This window comes from Mytilus galloprovincialis, chromosome 8 (genome assembly GCF_965363235.1).
Source record: "Mytilus galloprovincialis chromosome 8, xbMytGall1.hap1.1, whole genome shotgun sequence".
Classification (NCBI taxonomy): domain Eukaryota; kingdom Metazoa; phylum Mollusca; class Bivalvia; order Mytilida; family Mytilidae; genus Mytilus; species Mytilus galloprovincialis.
This window is the reverse complement of record NC_134845.1, coordinates 45923053-45948994: the sequence shown is the minus strand read 5'-3', so window position 1 is coordinate 45948994 and position 25942 is coordinate 45923053.

The following is a 25942-nucleotide window of genomic DNA, read 5'->3' as shown; positions in this document are numbered from 1 at the left end:
TGCTGATGATCATCTTTATATGCAGTGGTCACATCATTATATGCAGTGGTTACATCATTATATGCAGTGGTCACATCATTATATGCAGTGGTCACATCATTATATGCAGTAGCCACATCATTGTATGCAGTGGTTACAACATTATATGCAATGGTTACAACATTATATGCAGTCGTGCAAACATATGCAGTTACCGGAACATTATATGCAGTGGTCACAACATTATATGCAGTGGTAACAACATTATATGCAGTCGTGATAAGATTATATGCAGTGGTCACATCATTATATACAGTTGGAATATCATATGCAGTGGTTAAAACATCATATGCAGAGATCAAAATATTATATTCAGTTGTCGGAACAATATATGCAGTTGTCAGAACATTATATGCAGAGGTCACATATCAATATATGTGTTTTGTTGATGAGGTACTGATCAGTAATGATGATGATGTTGTTTGTGAATGTTATGGTTCAAATTCGTGAAACATCGTGAATTTTTTATTGCAAATTGCCGAATCCAGTCATAATTGATAATACCCCGCAATTAAAATTAAATAGTTATTTAAGTCACGGTATTTAGGCAATTCGATTCTATGCAAATTCTACAGAAGTAATTTTATGAACTTGAAGATCATTCCAAGGAAATGATAAAAATAACAGTTGAATGGATTAACTAGTATTGTTCGTGTTAATAATATGCATGGTATAATGTAAGTAAAATAATGATTAATAATGAAATATCAAAGGACAAACTTGTTTTAAGGAAATCAATGCTAGCACTGCATGCAATAATCCTATATCTATCAGTCATCAAATTGCCAAATATTAGAGTACAAGGATAAAGGCTGTGGATTTTCTATAAAATGTCCATATGTTTAGAATTAAATCAACACAAGGGTACATAATCCTTAAATCATTATTAAGTTAAATAGTAAAGTAATACGTATGGTTCATGTTGTTTTATACATTTGTACAAAACAACTTTGCCCCTTTTTTAATTTAAAAATACTGAAATCTTTACATTGATTTCCTTGATTATAAGGAAAAATGGAGGTAAACTGGTTAATATTTTGCTTGCTGTTTTATGACGTTAAAAGAATACATAGTTATGCAGCTTTTTCCCCTTTCCGTATTATTTGTTCTGAAGTCAAACGTTGAAAACTAAAACAACCTGTGTTTATCTCCGTATGCGTAAGTACAAAACAAGATATAACAAAAACTTAATTAAATCAATCCCATAATCGCTGGCTGAGATACTATTCAAGTCATGTCAATTGTGTCTGGTTGATATATAAGTGTTTTTAGTATCTGAAAGTACTCTTAGATCGGTCCTTGCTATCTTTTGTTTAGTTGTCATTTTTATTCGTGCTTATTATCGATCATCTGGGCCATGTATTTTGAAAGCAGTTGCTGTTATGACATGGTTTCTGTTGTTATTATGAATGTTATTTATGATGGCATGATTCTAAGCTCTTAACGGGTGGGATTGTGCTTTATTTAAATATGATGATGACATAATGTTCCTATTAATTCGATCAAGATATGAAAAGGGCATGTCAGTAAATGTTAGAAATGTGTGATCATGCTGATCATTTGTCATTTTACTAAGTTTCTTTTTGCTAAACGTGTATACAATTTACAAAATATAAAACACGCCTCCGGATGCGGGAAAATCTATTTGACATATTTATCTTCCCTTTTTAAATCTAAGAGTTGAGTACTTTCTAGCAGATTTTTGCATTTTTAAAATCTGCATCCCAATTCAAGATGGGCTGGGCTATTATCATGCTGATTACAAGTTCATGTCGTTCAAACTTAGAAGAGAACAACTAGATATTATTGAGATGGGAGCCATCTCTGTGGGCCCCGCTGTAAATAATGATGTAGCCACTGTATATAATGGTGTGACCACTGCATATAATGATGATCACCAACATAAGGCAGTCAATACCATATAAGTGAATCAATAATACTTAAGCCAAAATATGCATTCTTCAATAACAATACAACAGTATTATAACTATAGTCTCCTAAATAAGTCGGTTTGAAGGTTTTGTTAACTTTTGAGTTAAATACCGACATTTGTGTGCTTTGTAAAGACTATTACCATAAAAGATTGCATGTGAAATACCTGAACGTATAAGATGTCTGCATGTTGATTTATATTTAAGAATGATGTCATGGTACATAAAATTCTATCCAGTTAATGAAAATACTTCTTCATACATTTTATGCTTTTAAATAGCTAAACCTGATGAATAATTTTGATTCAAATAGAATGCTTTACGAACCACATCAAGTAACACATATTTAATGGTGTGTGCATTAATTTGCATAAAACATTGTCAGTAATATCTACAATCCCATCTAATTATAGACTTATAGATTTTGATAAAAAAAAAAAAAAAAGCCTCACAAACGCATACTTAACAAATTAAAGATTCAATATCGTGTCTGATTAGGAAATTAAGTAAATTCATTATTCATTTCTCCCTCTTAGAGAGCTCAAACAGTACTTAAAAATATTGCAACCGAAAAAAACGATTACATAAGGTTATATACTGCATCGTCAATTGTTACCGAATATTTATATAAATAGTTTATTGTTCTAAATCTGCTGAAAATTAGGATAATTTACAGTTCACGTTGTTGTGTAATATCACTTGTGATGAATTTACTCGATAGTGCATTGCAATTAAAGCTAAAAGATATGTATTGTGTTATTAATTCCACCCTCTAACGAATATTCAATATTACTTAGGCATACACGAATTATGTTCGTCATTCGTTACCATTACAAAAACTCTGTTACTTTCAAATTGAAACGAACTAGTAAAGTAATTTAAAGATTTTAAATTTTCTTAATGAAAGATTGAGTGTGCACATATGCATGGTCGTTTGAGCAAAAAAGTAAAACGAACGATTAAAGTAAATAACGTCACGAATATCAGGTTAAATCAAATATTCAAATGAAACGTGAAGGCTTCGATAATGTATTAATTCAAAGTTTGATAACAGACTTGTAGGTCGTACGGTGGCCTACAATTGCTAATTATCACTTCATTTTATGTCTGATTTAATTAACCATTTACTACATAAGGAAGTGCCTGTACCAAGTCATGAATAAGAATTGTTTTCCAAAGTTTTTTTTTTTGTATTTCAGCTTTTGATTTTTACATTTAATGAAGGAATTTCCGTCTTGAACTTCTTGAGCTCGGTATTTTTTCTTTTACTATATGAATCAATTTTAGATTTTGAAAGTTATCATTTCAAATTATCGTTTAGAAATCTATATATTACGAATGATTATCTTAAATTTTTGCTTTCAGTTGCAGGTAAATTAAAAATCTGACGTATGATCAATATATTTTATAGTGCGTTAAAGAACTGGGTTATAACGGTTGATAAAATGTTAAATATTATACTGCTCTAAGGCAAATTCATAAAACGAAAGTTCCTTAAGTAATGGCAAAATCAAAATCTAAAACACATCACACAAATGTAAAACAATTGCCATATACCAGACTTGATATTGTTATTTCCTTGTGTAGAAAGGGTAGCATTCAAACTTTATATCAACTATCTTAGGCAAAGTTGTCATTTCATTGGTTCGACAATTATTTTACACCTTTTTTTACATATAGCACACATGACTATGCTACACTAACTTACTAGCACTATTGATTGTTGATATGCATAATTGTGCAGTTGCTTTCAATCAAGATGAGCCTCATCTAAGCAGGATCTCTTGTAAGCTCCTAATCATTTAGATTCACAAATTTCTTGGTTAGTAAACCGCAATGATACTGAATTACGTTATTGGTAATGCATATTTTAGGATTTTTCTTGAAGTATAATACACATAGGGGTGTCAGGATTGATCAAAATACACCGTCAAATATAAATTGCATAATTTGTATTCCATTTTATCGGTCGAATCATAATGGGATAATCTTTGGTATAAATGCGCCCACGGTCTCAATTATAATATTCTATCAATGATAATAAATTATAATATTGGAGAAAACACACAAACACTGTGATAAAACTCTTTTTTATTGAAAAGATAAATTAAAAAATATATTTACTACGAATTCATTTACTGCATTTGTATACAACTTACAAGAAAGAATGACTCCTGCAGTGTCAGCAGGTTAGGAGACTGTTCTGACCATATTATACCCTCTCTTGACTGCCAGAAAGATTGTGTTGCCCACCTAAGATATCTTTAAGTGTGTACAACAGGTGAAAATGTAAATAAGCAGGATCCTCAACCCTCTTGCTGCCAAGCGGGAATGTGTGTCCATCACCGGTAGCCTGCAAAGCGGACATATGTGTCCAGCAACGGCAGCATATGTCCTTTTCAAGAAAAAAATCACTGCGTTCAATTTGGACGTTCAATTTCATGATTCCAAAGCCGTTCCTGAAATGAACCTCCTCATACATGATATAAAATGAAATATAAATATATAAGGTAGCTATTTGTTTTATTTTTGTACTGTTTAAACAACGTCAAAAAGCACGAATTGCAATTCTAAAAACGTCACACTGAAATTTTGAATGTCAAAATATAACAAAATACTGACAAAGTCATACACTATTGTGGCGTACGTAACATTGTTTAAAATTTTAATCCTTCAGCAAGAGGGTTAACAGTGGCAGTAAAGTGTTATGTAACGGTAATGTGTTCATCCTTTTTTTTGTTTAATGTTTTAATCTTGTGTTTGTGTGTTCCTGTGTTTGTAATTCTCTTTACACATTTCTTCCCCGTCTGCCTCTGGACTGGCTTTGGTACAATGCATACCAATGTACGACAAAAAATAAATAAAAATAGCCTTAACCCTTTGGCCTCGAGAAGGACATAAGTGTCCATTGTCAGCAGGCTGTGGCAAGGACATACAATGTATGTGTCCATTAATAAATTTAAAAGGATTTTTTTTATATAAAGAATAAATCACATTTGATTGTTTAGATGTTTTATTTTGAGGTCTTCGGACTGTTTGTGTCCTTCCTTGATCTCTTTGATCTTTTTGTTTAAAAACAACTATAAATGACGTCACAGTGAACGAGTGAGTGAAAATGTGTTTAATATTTTTTTGCAACGTTGTTAAATTAATGCCACATACGACGTTATATTTGTACAATTAACTTCTCGGCCACAGGGTTTAAAGATGTCATAATCATTTATGTAACAGCCAATATGTTCCCTCAGTTACTTTTTTCCGACGGAACTTTCCAACTAGTTGTTCTATTCCGAGTGCAGTTGAATAGTTCTGGCGGAACAGAACAACTAGTTCCATCGTTCCGAATAAACCATATTTCGTCCTTGTTGTAGAAAGAGGGGGAAGAATGAGTATCTGTATATATAAGAGCAAATTAATAATTTACAAGAATACCCAACGCACTGAAAGGGATTTCTTTGGGGACAAATATGAAAAAAGGGGCATGAAACTTTATTTTTGGGGAAATAATGATGAGAATGTATTTACATTTTGATATACTGAGGGGAAAGAACAAACTCCCCCAGCAAAATTTAAGTTGTATTTCATAGCTCACACAAAACGGAATATCATGCAAATTTAGTATTCATAGTACCCTCAAGAGAGGGAAGAATACCCCCTTCCTCATGCGGGTCTTTGCATCAATTCTCCAAATAGAACTTTTATAACTAGTCATTTTTTTCCGCTGGAACTTTTAAATCAGAGGAAGAACAAAGTAACGAGTTAATAAGTTCCTCCGAAACTGTTCGGCTACTTAGTTCTTTCCGCCCGGAACTTTCCATCGTCGAAACAAAAGAGCATTTATAGTTATCAAAGGTGAAAGGAATATAATTTAGTACGCCAGACGCGCGTTTCGTCTACCTAAGACTCATCAGTGACGCTCATATCAAAATATTTATCAAGCCAAACAAGTACAAAGTTGAAGAGCATTTAGGATCCAAAATTCCAAAAAGTTGTGCCAAATACGGCTAAGGAAATCTATGCCTGGGATAAGAAAATCCTTAGTTTTTCAAAAAATTCAAAGTTTTGTATACAGGAAACTTATAAAAATGACCACATTTTTGATATTCATGTCAACACCGAAGTGTTGACTACTGGGCTAGTGATACCCTCGGGCACGAAACGTCCACCAGAAGTGGCATCGACCCAGTGGTGGAAATAGTTATCAAAGGTAACAGGATTATAATTTAGTACGCTAGACGCGCGTTTCGTCTACATAAGACTCATTAGTGAAGATCATATCAAAATATTTATCATGCCAAACAAGTACAAAGTAGAAGAGCATTGAAGATCCAAAATTCCAAAAAGTTGTGCCAAATACGGCTAAGGTAATCTATGCTTGGAATTAGAAAATCCAAAATTCCAAAGCATTTACAGTTCCAATAGGATTGATTATTTAGGATGAAAAATTTTGTCCTGCATTTTTTTTGTTGTAATCTCGGTCCCCCCGAAGGGCCAAGTGAGCTTTTCCAATCACTATGCGGCCGGCGTCTGTCGTCATTAACTTTTACAAAAATCTTCTCCTCTGAAACTACTGGGCTAAAATAAACTAAACTTGGCCACAATCATCATTGGCGATCCAGTTTAAAAATGTGCCCGGTGACATGGTCAACCAACCAAAATGGCCACAATGGCAAAAACAAGCTAAAAAAGAACATAAGGGTAGATTTTGGATTATATCTCTGAAACCAAAGTATTTAGGGCGAATCTGACATGTGGTAAATTTGATTAAAAGGTCAGGATCTATCTGCCCTGAAATTTTCAGATGAATCGGAGAACACATTGTTGGGTTGCTGCCTCTAAATTGGTAATTTTAAGGAAATTTTGCCGTTTTTGGTTATTATCTTGGTTATTATTATAGATAGACGTAAACTGTGAACAGCAATAATGTTCAGCAAAGTAAGATGTACAAATAACGTCAACATGATCAATTGACCCCTAAAGGAGTTTTGCCCTTAAGTCAATTTTTAACCTTTTTTTGTAAATTTTTGTTATCTTTTACAAAAATCTTTTCCTCTGAAACTGCGTAGGCAAATTTAACCCAATTTGTCCATTAGGGTATGTAGTTTAAAAAAACAGTCCGTTGAACCGGCCAGCCAACCAAGATGGCCGCCATGAATAAAAATAGAACATATGGATAAAATATAGATTTTTGGTTATAACTCTGAAACCAAAGCATTTAGAGCAAATCTGACGTAAAATAAAATTATTATCAAGTCAAAATCTATCTGCTGTGACATTTTCAGATGAATCGGACAACCCATTATTGGGTTGCTACCCTTTAATTGGTAATTTTAATGAAATTTTGCCGTTTTTGGTTTTTATCTTCAATATTATTATAGATAGAGATAAACTGTAAACAGCAATAATGTTTAGCAGAGTAAGATCTACAAATGAGTCAAATGACCAAAATGGTCAGTTGACCCCTTCAGGAGTTATTGCCCTTTATAGTTAATTTTTGTTATCTTTTACAAAAATCTTCTCCGTTGAAACTGCTAAGACAAAATGTAACAAAACTTGTCCACAATCATAATAAGAGTATCTTGTTAAAAAAATGTGTCTGATGACCCTGCTCTTGTCCCAAGATGGCAGACATGGCTAAGAATAGTACATAGGATAAAATGCAGTTTTTAGTTTATATTTCTGAAACTGAAGCATTTAGAGCAAATCTGACTGTTGGCAAAAATGTTCATCAGATTTAGATATACCTGAAATTTTCAGACAAATCCGCCAACCAATTGTTGGGTTGCTGCCCCCGAGTTAGTAATTTTATGGAAATTTTGCAGCTATTATCTTAGATATTAATTATCTAATGATATCTTGTACTATAATTTATGATTTTAACCTTATTTTACATGATTTCCAAAGCATCAGTAAATAAAGATGAGCGACACAAACTCTTTAGAGCCTGTAGTTATTTTTCACTATATTTTGTCCTGTCTATTTAAGTTTATCCTATATTTTGTTTGCCCAGTTGCTGATCTTGCCTTTTTTTAACTCATAATTCCTATCCTACCTTTATGTTTTGGTAGCAAATGTACAAAGGACGAAATCGCACTCAATACATAGAAAAAAACAGTTATCAATGAATAGGGACATTCACTGTAGGGTCTTCAACCATGAAAGAATCATTTGTACCCTACAAGATGGCCACTAGCATGAGAAGTGTCCGCTGAAACAGTAATATTGATTAACATAACCATGTTCACGTTCTTGCTCTCTGCCTACTTGGATGATGTGTGTGTACAAGTCAAAAGCACCAGGGATTCAAAAAACATTGCAGTGATTTTGAAAGAAACTACCCCCAAAACAATCTTTGAAGCTACAAATGTTGGAAGCAGTCAATGAATTTCAAAACTTTTAATGACGGGGAGGTTTGCCGAGGCCAAATAAAATAATATGTGTGTTTCCTATAACATCTTTGAAACAAAAATAGGGTAGGTATGAGGTGGTAGGTATCAGGTGATTTTTTTTCACCATTTTTTTTTCGTTGAGTCTGGGAAGGAAATCCTGAGTGCTTATTGAAAAATGGCCAAACAAACTTTAAGGTAGGCTATTTCTAAGCTTAAATAAAGGGTGGGTAGGGAAATAGAAAACACATATTATTTTTAGTTGGTTTTACACACATATTCCCCAACAATAGACCAATACATATAAAATGGAACAACATATCATCCGACAGGATTTGGCACAGTGCCCAGCAAAAGACCATAAATACGAAACAAAAATGATAGAAGGCACTTGGCACATTGAAATATATAATATGTGTAAAAAATCATAGCAGTTTTAAAAAGTAGGAAATGACCAAAAAAATAACAGATGACCAGATCAATATTTTGAAGCAGGGGACTTTCTTTAACATTGGACCCTATGGGTAATACATACAAATGTTCAAATTATGATGTTTCTAGAAACATTCTCAAGCTTAACATGTTAAATACTGATGACTGGTATTACACTGTCATGCCTGTTATTGTTTTTTACCCTCGAAATAAAATAACAAAATTATAAAGAAAAAAACATTGACCCTAATTGAATTTAAAAGGAAACATAGAATATTTTTGTCAAAGAACACACTAATGAATTTATTTTGGATAATAAGTGTACCATGTTATAACTTTAAAATTACTTCCAACTTATTCAGATTGTATTATTAATATTTTTATTTGATTACATTGTAGATACTGGAAATGCCAAAAGTTACTAGAAAAGGGAGGAGTAAAATATGACGAAGAAAGATTCTGAAGAGGAAGCACAGTCAAACGAATAATGAAAAGGTTTTCAATTTTTATCTAATTTTATGATACAATATAAATAAATGAATAAGAAGATGTGGTATGAATGCCAATGAGACAACTCTCCATTTAATACAAAATGTAGGTAAAGTAAGCAAGGAGTTTTGGCTCACATCGAATCAGCTGTAAAGGGCCTCAAAACGACCAGTAAAAACATTTCAAGCCAGAAAACCACAATCTTATTATAACGTATACAAAATGAAAATGAAAATCACATATTAACTACACCAACACACGTAAACAACAGGACAAGTTTATATAAAATGCAGCAAGTTTGAACGTTTTCAGTTCATCTCCCATTTGGACTCTCCAAATGTACATGTTACGTGAATGTTGAACTTAGAAATAATATATAAGCTTTAAAAGTCCCATGCTTGATCAAAGATCATTGAACTTACTAAGGTTAATTTTACATGTTTAAAACTGAGTTATGTCAAATTGCCTTTCTTATCTGTTTTCACCTATATTAATTTTAGATAACAACATTGGAAATATGTGTTTATGATTAGTATATTTTTACAGGAAAGAAATGAAACGGGAGATGTTGAAGACAATTTAGAGGAAATAAATGAGCAGAACACAGAGAAAAATGCTGCTAGTCGTGACCAGATAAATCGTTATTGACTTTGGCAATATTGTTCATGTTTGTGTAGGTTTTGTTAATAGTATATATACTTCAGTTTCATTATGTATATCTGTTATATTCATTTGATAAAATTTACTGTTTGCAATAGCATTAATTGTTCTAAATAATTAGGATGTTCTTATCCCAAGCATACAAACTTAGCCGTATTTGACACAACCTTTTTCAACTTTTGATCTTTAGTGCTGTACAACTTTGTACCTTTTTTTCGCTTTCGATCTTTTATATCTGGGCGTCACTGGTGAGTCTTGTGTGGACGAGGCGCGTTTTTGACGTATTAAATTTTAAACCTGATGCTTTTTGTTATTCATTAATCATGTGTTTCTTTGTCTAATACGTTTTCCTATTTATTTGTATTGTAGTCCTGTAATATTATGTTGTCATTTCTATGTTATATTCAACATTGCCATAAAAGTGCGAGGTTTGGCATGCCACAAAACCAGGTTCAACCCACAATTTTTTCCTTTAAAAATGTCCAGTACCAAGTCAGGAATATGGCCATTGTTATATTATAGTTCGTTTCTGTGTGTTACAATTTAACGTTGCGTCGTTTGTTTTCTCTTATTTTTGAGTGTAAATTGACATTGCGATAAGACGTGTCACGGTACTTGTCTATCCCAAATTCATGTATTTGGTTTTGATGTTATATTTGTTATTCTCGTGGGATTTTGTCTGATGCTTGGTCCGTTTCTGTATGTGTTAGTTACTTTTGTAGTGTTGTGTCGTTGTTCTCTTATATTTATGCGTTTCCGTCAGTTTTAGTTTGTTACCCCGATTTTGTTTTTTGTCCATGGATTTATGAGTTTAAACAGCGGTATACTACTGTTGCCTTTATTTAATGTCCTGTGTTGTTAGTGTCTATTGACCAATATTGATGAAACTTTAAACAGTTGTAGTACACAACCTAAGGATGTGCACAAAGGAAAATATTTCTGGTTGGAACTATTTCAAGGGAGATTACATTTGTTAGTCTACAAGAATTCACCAGGACATTGGAAACCATAATATCAGGCACGCTGATGATATGTGTTTTTTTTTCAAAAGCAACTGATGATGATCAGACATCACAGACTACAACACAATGTTCACTACATTCACTAAATTCAGGATTGTCATTGAAAGGCAGGAGAATAAATACGATATTTAGCATAGCTGTAAAACAAACCGGCCGAAAATATACTCCAACAGCATGAACAGAGGCTTCCAAAAATATAAGAGCAATCAGGGATGAAAATGGGAATAGGCTTTTTTCACCAGAAGAATGACTGAGCTCACAGCAAGTACATGGTTTATTTTCAAGATTTGTTAATCAATCTGGAAAAATTCCTAAAGAGGAATCTGATGATGAACTTGAACAAATTCATTCCATTTTTCAATGATTTTTCTTTTATGCTGGAACTAAAATATGTATTGCAATGTTTTCACAAACCTATTGTAATATTCCTATAGATTTACATTTTGTAATTGCTTCATAATTTTATAGCCATCATAGTACAAGATTAAAAAGAAGGGATCCCGAGATAGTGTAAATATCCATGACACAAAATTCCAATATATGTCTAGCGGGACGGCTACAGTGCAGGCGATTTGGTGTCACGATATCTCAGTAGCATGGATTCGAATCCCGTCGAGGAAAGAACAAATTGTTGGGTTGATGTTTAGACGAGTTGTATATACATAATGTACACAGCCATGTATCACCATCACTGCTGGTGATCCGATGGATAAATCTGTTGTAGAGTTGTCACTGGCTCAAACGTTCTTATAAATATAATTATTTTCTATGACTGTATCCTATATTAATTTGTAGGATCCTTAATTATCATTGATATGGTTATATTTATAAATTTACTGTTCACAAAATTTAGAATTTTTGAAATACTAGGCTTTTCTACCTCAGGCATAGATTACCTTAGCTGTATTTGGTAAAACTTTTAGGAAGTTTGGTTTGGTCCTCAATGCTCTTCAACTTCATACTTTATTTGGCCCTTTTAAACGTTTTTGGATTCGAGCGTCACTGATGAGTCTTTTGTAGACGAAACGCGCGTCTGGCGTATAATACTTAATTTAGTCCTGGTATCTATGATGAGTTTATTTACTATAGATAATTTAGCTGATCTGTAAAAATAACATCTTCATGCCTTATATGTCATGTAATGTAGTACGACGCTAGATTAAAACTGACGTGGAAAGGCAACACCCGGCCTATTGTAAAACCTATAGATTTACATTTTGTAATTGCTTCATAATCTTATAGCCATCATAGTACAAGATTAAAAAGAAGGGATCCCAAGATAGTGTAAATATCCATGACACAAAATTCCAATATATGTCTAGCGGGACGGCTACAGTGCAGGCGATTTGGTGTCACGATATCTCAGTAGCATGGATTCGAATCCCGTCGAGGAAAGAACAAATTGTTGGGTTGATGTTTAGACGAGTTGTATATACATAATGTACACAGCCATGTATCACCATCACTGCTGGTGATCCGATGGATAAATCTGTTGTAGAGTTGTCACTGGCTCAAACGTTCTTATAAATATAATTATTTTCTATGACTGTATCTTACATTAATTTGTAGGATCCTTAATTATCATTGATATGGTTATATTTATAAATTTACTGTTCACAAAATTTAGAATTTTTGAAATACTAGGCTTTTCTACCTCAGGCATAGATTACCTTAGCTGTATTTGGTAAAACTTTTAGGAAGTTTGGTTTGGTCCTCAATGCTCTTCAACTTCATACTTTATTTGGCCCTTTTAAACGTTTTTGGATTTGAGCGTCACTGATGAGTCTTTTGTAGACGAAACGCGCGTCTGGCGTATAATACTTAATTTAGTCCTGGTATCTATGATGAGTTTATTTACTATAGATAATTTAGCTGATCTGTAAAAATAACATCTTCATGCCTTATATGTCATGTAATGTAGTACGACGCTAGATTAAAACTGACGTGGAAAGGCAACACCCGGCCTATTGTAAAACCTATAGATTTACATTTTGTAATTGCTTCATAATTTTATAGCCATCATAGTACAAGATTAAAAAGAAGGGATCCCGAGATAGTGTAAATATCCATGACACAAAATTCCAATATATGTCTAGCGGGACGGCTACAGTGCAGGCGATTTGGTGTCACGATATCTCAGTAGCATGGATTCGAATCCCGTCGAGGAAAGAACAAATTGTTGGGTTGATGTTTAGACGAGTTGTATATACATAATGTACACAGCCATGGATAAATCTGTTGTAGAGTTGTCACTGGCTCAAACGTTCTTATAAATATAATTATTTTCTATGACTGTATCTTACATTAATTTGTAGGATCCTTAATTATCATTGATATGGTTATATTTATAAATTTACTGTTCACAAAATTTAGAATTTTTGAAATACTAGGCTTTTCTATTTCAGGCATAGATTACCTTAGCTGTATTTGGTAAAACTTTTAGGAAGTTTGGTTTGGTCCTCAATGCTCTTCAACTTCATACTTTATTTGGCCCTTTTAAACGTTTTTGGATTCGAGCGTCACTGATGAGTCTTTTGTAGACGAAACGCGCGTCTGGCGTATAATACTTAATTTAGTCCTGGTATCTATGCTGAGTTTATTTACTATAGATAATTTAGCTGATCTGTAAAAATAACATCTTCATGCCTTATATGTCATGTAATGTAGTACGACGCTAGATTAAAACTGACGTGGAAAGGTAACACCCGGCCACCGAAAGCTTCAGTCTAAACATCAACCCAACAATGTTGGATCAGTAAATTTGCTTTCGCAAATTTTTTGTTCTTCCCTCGCCGGGATTCGAACCCATGCTACTGAGATATCGTGACACCAAATCGTCTGCACTGTAGTCGTCCCGCTAGACCACACGACCACCTGGGCTTCATAAAAACGAAGCTTTCGGTGGCCGGGTGTTACCTTTCCACGTCAGTTTTAATCTAGCGTCGTACTACAGTACATGATATATAAAGCATGGAGATGTTATTTTAACAGATCAGCTAAATTATCTATGGTAAAAGATCCTACAAATTAATGTAAGATGTTCTTGATTGACAACATATTTGTTACGTTCGGAGGACGTGTTTTTCAACAGACTGTCGGCATACCAATGGGAACAAACTGTGCCCCTCTACTTGCCGACTTGTTTCTTTATTATTATGAGGCTGACTTCATGCAGGAACTTCTTAGGAAGAAAGATAAGAAGTTAGCAATATCCTTTAACTCTACTTTCCGCTATATAGATGATGTTCTTTCACTAAACAATTCAAAATTTGGTGACTATGTGGAACGCATCTATCCCATCGAACTAGAGATAAAGGATACTACAGATACAGTTAAGTCGGCTTCATATCTTGACTTACATCTAGAAATTGACAATGAAAGTCGGTTGAAAACAAAACTTTACGACAAAAGAGATCATTTCAGCTTTCAAATTGTGAACTTTCCATTTCTAAGTAGCAACATTCTAGCAGCACCTGCATACGGGGTATATATCTCCCAATAGATACGATATTCTCGTGCTTGCATTTCCTATCATGATTTTCTTGATAGAGGGTTGCTGCTCACAAGGAAGCTATTAAAGCAAGAGTTCCAAATGGTGAAGTTGAAATCATCCCTTCGTAAATTTTACGGACGCCATCACGAGTTGGTTGACCGTTATGGAATAACCGTTTCACAAATGATATCGGATATGTTCCTTACGTCGTAACTACAATCCCCTTCCCTTTCATGAATGTGACCTACCGAATTAGACTATTTACCGGATTTGTAATCACATAAGCAACACGACGGGTGCCACATGTGGAGCAGGATCTGCTTACCCTTCCGGAGCACCTGAGATCACCCCTAGTTTTTGGTGGGGTTCGTGTTGTTTATTCTTTAGTTTTCTATGTTGTGTCATGTTTACTATTGTTTTTTCTGTTTGTCTTTTTCATTTTTAGCCATGGCGTTGTCAGTTTGTTTTAGATTAATGAGTTTGACTGTCCCTTTGGTATCTTTCGTCCTTCTTTTATACAGTCACAGAAAATAATTATATTTATAAGTACGTCTGAGCTAGTGACAACTCTACAACAGATTTATCCATCGGATCACAAGCAGTGGTGGTGTTACATGGCTGTGTACATTATGTATATACAACTTGTCTCAACATCAACCCAACAATGTTAGATCTGAAAACTTGCTTTTGCAAATTTTTTGTTCTTCCCTCGCCGGGATTCGAACCCATGCTACTGAGATATCGTGACATTAAATCGCCTGCACTGTAGCCGTCATATATATATATATATGTGTGTGTATTTGCATGAATCATAGCAATGCATCAGGAATTTAGCTGAGGTGCTACCTGACTATTGAGGATGGTGGATAGGGGGAAAGGTGTTAAAAATAGTTTTCAAGAAAATAACTCTAAATGTTTACATCCCTGTCAAACACTAAGGAATTCTGTTTCTTATCAGGCAAGCGAGCAATGATAAATAAGGATTAATTTCGTCAAAAGGTCACAGACACAATAAAATGAAATTAAAAGTGGGTTTCAGGCTATAAATCGCAAAAACTTTACATCTAATCAAAAGGAACTTGATGATACGGTTAAAAATATCTGGTATGTAAGAATTGTTATAATTTACTTTGCTTGTAAAGGTCAAGGTTTCAATTATTAAAAATGATAAAAATATTTCAGAAATTATAGTTTCTGAATAGAAGTTTGCTTCTGCACTATAGTACCATTTAGAATTTTATTGCTGTAACTTGTGAGACAACAAACATGGAATAAATACTTGCACCTGATTGCAAGTTTAAGGAGGTCATGGTTAAATTCTTAGTTAATAGATTTGTAGTACATAAAATAATCATTACTGACAAAAATAGAATTTGTTGGGATTGGTCTTAGAAACGGGTATAAATGTGATGTTCACCAATACTTTCCTTGCCAATTTCATTCTGCAATTTTTGCAATATTGTGTTCATCCAACTTATCTTGAACCTTAAGTAAATATTAAATGGATCTATTGAATAACAATAAATCATTGCTATCACTATTTGCTTATTTGTGAGTTTGTGTGTAAACTATATACATAATCATCTTTCATCGGGATCCTATCCATGTAGAAATTGAGGCTGCACCCATGTTAAAATATATTAAACATGGAAGCAGTTATTAATTTTTAAGTTACTTATACCCATTTCATTAAGAATAATGAGATTTAACTTGATTTGACTTTATTAAAAGAAAAATATTCATGCATGTGTAAAAGTTTGATCTGGCAATAATACAGTTTGAAGCTATTTTTTTTAGCTAAGAGCCTTACAAGAATCTGATCCCACCAACTTTTTTATTCTTCTTATTGAATAATATGATAATTTCTTAGATCTATATGGCACATTTCCTATATTTACCGTGGATGGAATTCCAAAAGACTTCGAAAATGGTCCATTTTGGCAAACTGAACAATTGGTGTTTTGCCTATATCCTTATTAGGTGGTTTAATTTCTTTGTCAATATATTGATTATAACAAGCTTAAGTAATTAAGACACTAAGGTGGATATTATCTTGTATCAATATAATTCAGCTCTTTAAATTGTGATTAAGAAAATTGTTGAATTGAAAATGGAGTAAAAATCAGTTTTTCTTTGCTGTTTCAAAGGCCAAAATGATGATGCTGGTGTTGCCATGGCAACCATGTCCAATTTCTTTCATCGACACTTTTCTTTTTCTTTTTATGTCTTAAATAGACTTCATGTAAAGTTTCATTGAAATCCGAGTACCATGATGTGCCAACCATTGCCTGAGTTTTCCTTGGACAGCCCCTTAAACAATTTGAATATGAGGAACGAGAACAACAAAACCCAGATTGCAATGAAAATATTTAAGAAAACTTCTTTTGTGACAATTAATTATAATACTACATGTATCCCTCTTCATTAACATAATAAAATTAACATTGAAATGGGCAAAATCAATGAACAAGTGTTCAATACAAATTAGAATGTGGTTGAACATCTGTCGGCTAAATACCGAGACAGGCCCATTCCAAATATGATTTGTTTTGCATGAGTGGGAATTTGCATTGCTATACGACGTTACTCGGCAAATTTAAACCCAACATTCATGTTGTTTCTTTAATGGGTCCTGTTGGATATTACATCATGTCTTATCGCGTGTAGTTTGAATTCCGTATTTTCGGTACATTTCACATGCCAGCATAGTCGAGGTAACTTCCATTTTCATTAGATAAAGGATTTGTTAGTTCAAATAATTATGAAGTCATAGCATTTATCTAAAATAGACTTGCAATATTGACATATTCTTGATTGTATTGTTTGGACTAGTATTGTTAAAAAGATTGTATGTAATTCCAAGATCCTCTAAATAGGAACAATCAATATAAAGGATCCGAAGATCCTTTTTACAGCAGAAATCCACAAAGCAACCCTGGATTAAGTCCGAACGAGAGAAATGTACTGATGCGGTTACTGAATATATAAATTATCAATAACACTCGAAATAATTTCACTTTGATAGAATTATTATTATTGTTTGTTATGTTAATATTAATGTGTGTGTATGTCTATTGAATCCAATTTGATAATATTGTAATAATATTATAACTTAATTCACCCAATCAGAATTATGCCTCCTTTTTACACATTTTGTATCCAATGGAGAAAACATTTCACATGAGGTTTTTACTGAATCTTTAAAACTATTTTAATTTTCATTAGTATGCAAATATATGTCATCCTTTACACATTATAATATCAAAAATAATTGTGTACAATAAACAACAAGATGTATGACCAGGTATGCCTATTTAATTGTAATATTACAGTACTTTTTTAAACAGTCAGAGTTATGCCTCTTTACACACATTGGCAACTTTATATTATTAATGACAATTTACACACACAAGTGAAATATAAAAAATTCACACCTTTCATTACAACTTATATGATTGATGCTTGTTTATACATAATGAAAATGCTAATCAATGTCATCGGGTCTCACAAAATCAGTATTGTGGTTATGTTTTAATATATATATACATAAAATGCTTCAGCTAGGATGCTGGAATATAAATGGTTTCTCTAGTCAAAAGTTAAATGATATAAATTGTAGTAAATTTGATATTTTTGGAATAGTGGAGTCATGGACCCACGGCGAGTCATCGATATCTTTTAAAAATTATACATGCTTTCACCAACCTGGAATTAAGAAAAAAGGTAAAAGAGGACGAAGATCAGGTGGAATCATTCTTTATTTTAAAAATGAATTCAAAAAAAGTAATGCTATCATTAAAATAGCCCAAAGTAAAAACTACATCTTTATTAAATTAGACAAAGATAAATGTGGTCTTACACATGATATTTTTTTAGGCTGTGTATATATAAATCCAAGGGCAAAGTCAGTATGTCCAGAAAACGATAAAATTTTTGATTCATTATCTAGTTTAGTGAATAAATACTCAGAATTGGGTAAAGTTATAATCATGGGAGACTGTAATAGTAGAACTGCTAATTTAATAGATTATATAGAACTTGATGAGACAGACTACCACCAGAATTCTGAGGGCAAGTCCAATTTACCTACAAATTATACATCAGATCTAATTTTACCCAAAAGAAACAACCTTGATCCTGAGATAAATGAACAGGGAAGAATGCTAATAGATTTTTGTATAGAATCAAAGATGAGAATACTTAATGGTCGAATTGACGGTGACTCGCTGGGGTTCCATACCTACTACTGTCCAAGAGGAAGTAGTAGTATTGATTATTTTTTAGTTTCTGAAGATATTTTTCATGAATTTGTTTATTTACATGTCTTTCCACCAAATGAGCTTTCAGACCATAGTTTATTATGGACTGGTTTAAAAAACAACAGTAATTATATATACTCACAAATTAACAACAACATTAATACTAAGGATTGTGATCTTCTTCCAGGTAAATACAATTTGGAATCAGGCTCAAGAGAAAAATTTGTAGAAGCCGTACAAGATTCAAAACTTTTAATTGATCAATTTTTACTAGAAGTCAATAATCCTGAAATGGATATAAATAATTTATCTGAAAATCTGAGCAATATAATTTTAGACTCAGCAAATAAAACATTTAATTTTAGACCATTCAAGGGGAAAAGAAAGAAAAAGAAAGGAAAACAGAAATGGTTTAATGGAAATTGTAAATTTTTTAAAAGGGAACTTAACAATCTTGGAAGTAGATTACAACAACATCCTAATAATCATGATTTAAAAACATCATACCACCAGTTAAGAAGGGAGTACAAAAAATTACTAAAAGATACAAAAAAGAAATTTATAACAGATATAATTGATAAATTAGATTCTCTTCATGAAGATAACCCTAAATTATTTTGGAAAACCATTAATAATCTGAAGAAAAATACAAATAGAGAAGAAAATCCTATACCTCTATCTGAAATGTCAAATTACTTAAAAAAGCTTTATGAAGAAAATAATACTGATTTAGATATCTCGAAGATAGAAATTGAAAATATTAATAATAAACATTTAGATTATGCATTCATTTGTAAAGAAGTCAGAGATGGCATTAAAAAACTTAAGAAGAATAAACAACCAGGAATAGACCTTATATATAATGAATTCCTTTTATATGGAAAAGACCTATTACTTTTACCTATTGTTAATTTATTTAACAGAATTTTATCAAGCGGAAAATTTCCAGATGCTTGGAATTTATCTTGTACTTCCTTCTTACACAAAAATGGTGACATAAACATATGCGATAATTATAGATGTATTAGCCTTACCAGCTGTCTTGGCAAGCTTTTCACCTCATTATTACAGAAAAGACTGCATAAATATATGGAAGAAAATAATCTTTATAATCCCTTTCAAGCAGGATTCAGACCAGATTATAGAACTGCAGATCATATTTTCACTATTAAAACTTTGATAAATAAATATTTACACAAATTAAAAAAGCCTATTTTTGCTTGTTTTGTAGATCTCTCTAAAGCTTTTGACTCTGTTTGGCACTCAGGATTACTTAAAAAACTATTAAATCTTAAAATTGGAGGAAATTTCTATAAGATAATTAAACATATGTACTCTAATTCAAAGTTTGTGGTAAAAAAAGAAAACTTTATTTCAGAAGCTCATAGAGCCAATAGGGGTGTTAGACAAGGTGATGGTCTTAGCCCTCTGTTATTTAATATATACACTAATGATCTGCCAAAAATATTTGATTTTTCAAAAACATTTCCTGTGTCACTCATTACAACACAATTTAATTGTTTACAATATGCAGATGATTTAATTCTACTGTCAGAGAGTGAAAAGGGTTTACAAGCTTGTCTGGACAGCCTGGGAATATATTGTAACAGATGGAAGTTGAAAGTCAATATTACTAAAACTAAAGTTATGATTTTTAGTAAGGGCAAGAAAAAATCTGCCATCAAATTTAAAATTAATGGTCAAAATATAGAAACAGTCGATAAATATAAATATCTTGGAATGCTGATTTCATTTAATGGCAATTTAAAGCATGCCGCAGAACATATGTATAATAAAGCTCTTAAAGCAGTATTTAGTCTTAAATCAAATATTCTAGATTATAATTACTCTGGTACCAAGCTTAAGCTAAAGTTATTTGATTCTCTAATTAGACCTATTACAACCTATGGATCAGAAGTTTGGATATCCGATTTTACTTTAAAAGATTTAAATAAAGATAATATACCATTTGAAAAAATACATAATAAATTTTGTAAATATCTACTTGGAGTACATAAAAAGGCATCAAATTTAGCCTCCAGGTGTGAATTAGGAAGATTACCAATTATTAATTTTATTACTAAATTGGCTTTTAAATATTTCATAAGACTGCAACAACTTCCATCTGATAGATTTCTTGCTGAAGTGTATAAAGTAGATAGAGGACTTTTCAAAGAGGGGTCAAAATCATGGTATTCATTTATTGATTATAGTTGCAAAAAATTTAAATTGGATGTAAAGAATTTGGAAAATGAAAATCTAGAATTGAAAATACACGATCAAACCATCCAACTAATTAAAGAACAGCTTCAAAATTATTCTAATTACAATTCTGACTCAAAGCTTAAATATTTTTCATTTTGTTACACAAATTTTTCTCTTCAAAAATATCTTGACTTTAATATTCCAAAAGCACTATGTAAAAATTTGACTAAGTTAAGAATTAGTGCACATTCTCTTTTAATAGAAAAAGGTCGTTATCATAGACCAAAAATTCCGCATAACTCAAGACTTTGTCAGACTTGTGATTTATTAGATGATGAAAAACACTTCATTTTATACTGTAAAAAGTTTTCAATTTTAAGACAAGATCTCTTCAAAAAATTAAATATCGACCCCACAGATTTAAATAAAAGGGAAAAGGAATCTACTATTCTACATAACATTATGTATCCTTTAAATAAAATTGATACAAAAGCTATCTGTACTTTTATTGAAAAAGCTTTTGAACTATATTAATGTTTTACAACTTATATTAGCTCTGTCCAGATATTATTTCTAATGTATATGCATTTATTTTGTATTAATTGTTTTAATATCTGTTCATTGTGTGGAAGACATCAATTGTGCACTGTACATATATATTGATTATCCAATAAACATATTTGATTTGATTTGATTTGATTTGTAATTCAAGATTATATTTAGGTCACTAAAATACTTCACTGTTAGTTGTTATTATATACTACTAGAACACACCCACCCGCGAAATCGTGGGCATTCAGAGCGTAGTTTAAAGTATGTAAAGTGTTGTTGGAAGAATTTTGAAAAATATTGAATGACTGGAGAATTTCAACAAAAGTATCATAAGTCATTGGTTATTGGGGACAGGAAAATGTTTTTGTTTTTTTTATCCCTCCTTTTTTATTTCCAAAATTCCCATTTTTTAGTTTTCTATCAATTTCAATATGAACATACATTTAGTATGTTATGAACATTTAAGTAAGGAGCCTGTAATTCAGTGGTTGTCGTTTGTTTATGTGTTACATATTTGTTTTTCGTTCATTTTTTGTACATAAATAAGGCCGCTAGTTTTCTGGTTTGAATTGTTTTACATTGTCAGTTCGGGGCCTTTTAAAGCTGAGTATGCGGTATGGGCTTTGTTCGTTGTTGAAGGTCGTACGGTGACTTATAGTTGTTAATTTCTGTGTCATATTGGTCTCTTGTGGAGAGTTGTCTCAACATGGCAATCATACCACATCTTCTTTTTTTTTTGTAATCAGTGAATTTTTTTAAAGACTGGAGAATTTCAGAAAAGGTATCAAAAGTTCACATGAATATTTTTAGCGCTTATCTGTATATTATGAACATTCATTACTATATAAATATAGTGTATTTACTTTCAATTCTAAGTTTACTAATCGATCCATGGTGGTCATTCATATAGTATACAGACCCTCTCTATTTAATAAACTCTGTGACCGCCATGGATAGTAAACTTGAAAATGATAGTAGATAGCAGATATCATATAATTCTGAAAATACACTTCATTCTTTGTATATGTATGTTCAAAGTATACAGAAAAACGCAAACCGGAAGTCTAATCTGACTTAAAATTTCGTCCAATGATGGGACAATATCCGGATGCCTTTTTTCTCGTTTTTCTCCCAAAATAACTCAATCTGAATAATCATATGAATGGATGACAAATGCGACTATGCACTGTACCTATAGGACACAGATGTCTGTTGATTAATTTATTGTGGAAAGAAGAGAAGCGACACACAAAATGAAGTCTTCTCGTTTAATAGTATAGATAATTAAGGGTATGGCGGCATCATGTAATTAGGAGTTGGATGGTGTGTGTTGAGATTTTTGTGACAGGTGGGATTTCACCATTACAAACGGACCTTAATAAATTAGATCGTGCTTCAGTATACTTTGCTTCGAATATTTCGTCGAGACTATTTTTCTTAAACGGTCTTTCATAACTTCCATAAACTTACTTTAAACCATTAGGTTTTGATGTGTTTTGTCATTTGATTTTGCCATGACCCGACGAGTCCCCATTGCCTACAGCTCGCATGTACCACTAACCATGTTTCTCTTCTGTCAGTTGAAAACCTTCTAGAATAATATCATTCTTCTGAAATGACTTCACGCAAATGTGTGGTTTGTTGTCATTTTAACTGTTAACTACAATGCGTATTGCTTACACCTATGTGTAGCAGTTTTGTGGTTGTGCAATAGCGTTGTATGAATGTACTTTCAGAAAAAGATCGAGATTGATATATTTATATAATAAAAATTATCAAGAAGTTCTTTGGATTTTTTTTAGAATCTACTTATGGTTGAAACAACTACGAGAGTACACAGTTTCAAGATATTTCTTAATACCCTCTTTCAATGCAGACAATTTTGTCAATCTAATTCACAATTCTTTTGTCGAAGATGCAGAGAGCTAACGACTAATGAGGGCGGTTAATATAAGAAAGACGATGTGATATGATTGCCAATGAGACAACTGTACACAAGAGACCACAATGACACAGGCATTAACAACTATAGGTCACCATACGGCCTTCAACAATGAAAAAAGCCCATACAAAAGTGACTTCAGAAGTAAAGATGAAATTTTCGTTTTTAGATAAGCAAACCAACAAAAATATTCTTGAATTGAGGGTGATACTTTAATTAGTTAATAGAAATCGCAATATTTGCAAATTATTTCGTCGGCAAAACCGAATAGTGCGATCTCTATCATGTACATGGCTTTATGGTGGTCTGTTGCCATTTGGCAGCAAGTTTGTGCCGTGATGTTTCGGAATCCCAGCATACTACGCAATTATTTTAGAAAAACATGCCAAAATAATTTAAAGCAATCTTTCGTCATGTTTATTTCAACATGACCCAGTTCAAGCACAAGCAAAAGTTACTAATTGTTCTACTCTCATTGATAGCATATAACTTTCATCATGGCTTTCTTTAATATGCTTTGTAAAGGCAGATTTATTGGTATAATCAGTATTAGAAAGGTTACAAGGAAATGATTTATCCATAAGCCTGGAGCTCAAAATAAAAGGCAACCGGCTATTGACTAGTCTTGAGACAGAAGATGTCTCTATAATCCTGGTCAACACATGTTAAAAGGAATTATACGAACAAGGGTTTTTCATGATTGGACCCCCTAGAAGCAACGAAGACGGCTGTTTGCTTCATGTGCCATCGATAAATTTGTACTTGTCAAATGATTTGTCAACTTCAGCATTCCAATAAATCGTAGATTCACTTGACATATACTCTCACGAGCCCCCAAGGGTGACTGGGAAATAGGAATATGGTCACTTGGTCTTCTCCCGACCGGCAGTAAAACGCTTGCCGAAGTGGGACGTCCGTTTGGCTGTGCGGGATGTATTAAGTTAACAGTCACGTCCGGTCAGAATGGGGACGTTAAATCCGATGTCTCCTGTAAAGAGAGTGCCATACTCTTTGCACGTTAAGAACCCTTACAAGAACTCTTTGAGGGCCCGTTTTGGCCTGTTGTAAGGTAAAATTTCTGTCCCTATCCAATATACCCTCATTTTCCAGTGGCAGTCGAAATTTCCCTTATGGCCTCTATTATAACAAGACCTACCTATCGTATTCATTGTGAACTTGTTATCGGCCTGAATATGCATGAAATATTTGCCACTGGACGTTAAGCAACCAACAATCAATCAATATTCTCTCACGTCAAGTCAGGTTCAGCCCAAAGGCATTTTTTCTTTGATAAATAAATTCTGTTCTGTAATCGCGAAAAACGTTTTCACTCGCTGTTGAGAATTTTCCATAAGAAGTGAAATTTTTAAATATTCTTTTATACAGCCATGAAGAAGGACAGAGTTCCTTGAGATTTTGAAAAGTTTTCGGTGAATTTGGAAATATATAAAGAAGGTTTGTAATTACAATAACTGTACTCTTGTAGTCAAAATTTACTCGCTAATACCTTTGTAGAATCTGATTATTATAAAAACATATGTGATGATCATTATCAGGCGCTACAGTGTTTAAATATTACTTCGATTATTAAATCAACTGCGGAGTCGGAAAAAGCTAACACTTTTAAAAAACGGGGTTGTGAATGTCGCAACGTATAACTTCCAATTATAAATATGTCATTAAATTCAAATTAAACGTAAACGGAAAAATTATATTGCTAGTACAATATGAAAGAAGTTGTTTATCCAGTTTTTTGGGTTATCAGAGGAAAATGAATCAATGCCAGACAGATTTTATAAACTCAATAATTACTTTATTGTGTTCGTTTAACCCTTTATCTGGCTTAGACTTCTCGAAAACGTCATTATTCTGATAATGTTGAGAAGCTCAGTTGCTATCTGAAATTAATGATTGGCGCTACTTTTTGCCTATCATGAACACTAATCCAATCAAATCCCCATCAAGGGTGACAGGGGAATATAAATATGGTCACTGTTGACAATTGAAAGACTTATATTTGAAGCTTTGTCCACATGACAACAACATACTTATCGTGAAGAGATGATAGACATTCCTAGGCCTCTGTCTCTGAAAACTGACTGGTCGGTCATTCATAGCTTTTCACATTATAAATGTGACGTTTATTCAGATACTTAATTGTTTTAGACCCATTCTGACAGTGTCCAGTTCAACTTCTCGTTTACAACATGTATGCAACAGTAACGACATGATATTTTATCAAGGTTATTGGCAATTTCAAGAAATGACTGCGTAATGTCACACATAAAATTCTGACAGTGTCCAGTTCAACTTCTCGTTTACAACATTTATGCAACAGTAGCGACATGATCTTTTACCAAGGTTATTGGCAATTTCAAGAAATAACTGCGTAATGTCACACATAAAATTCTGACAGTGTCCAGTTCAACTTCTCGTTTACAACATGTATGCAACAGTAACGACATGATCTTTTACCAAGGTTATTGGCAATTTCAAGAAATGACTGCGTTATGTCACACATAAAATTGAAAG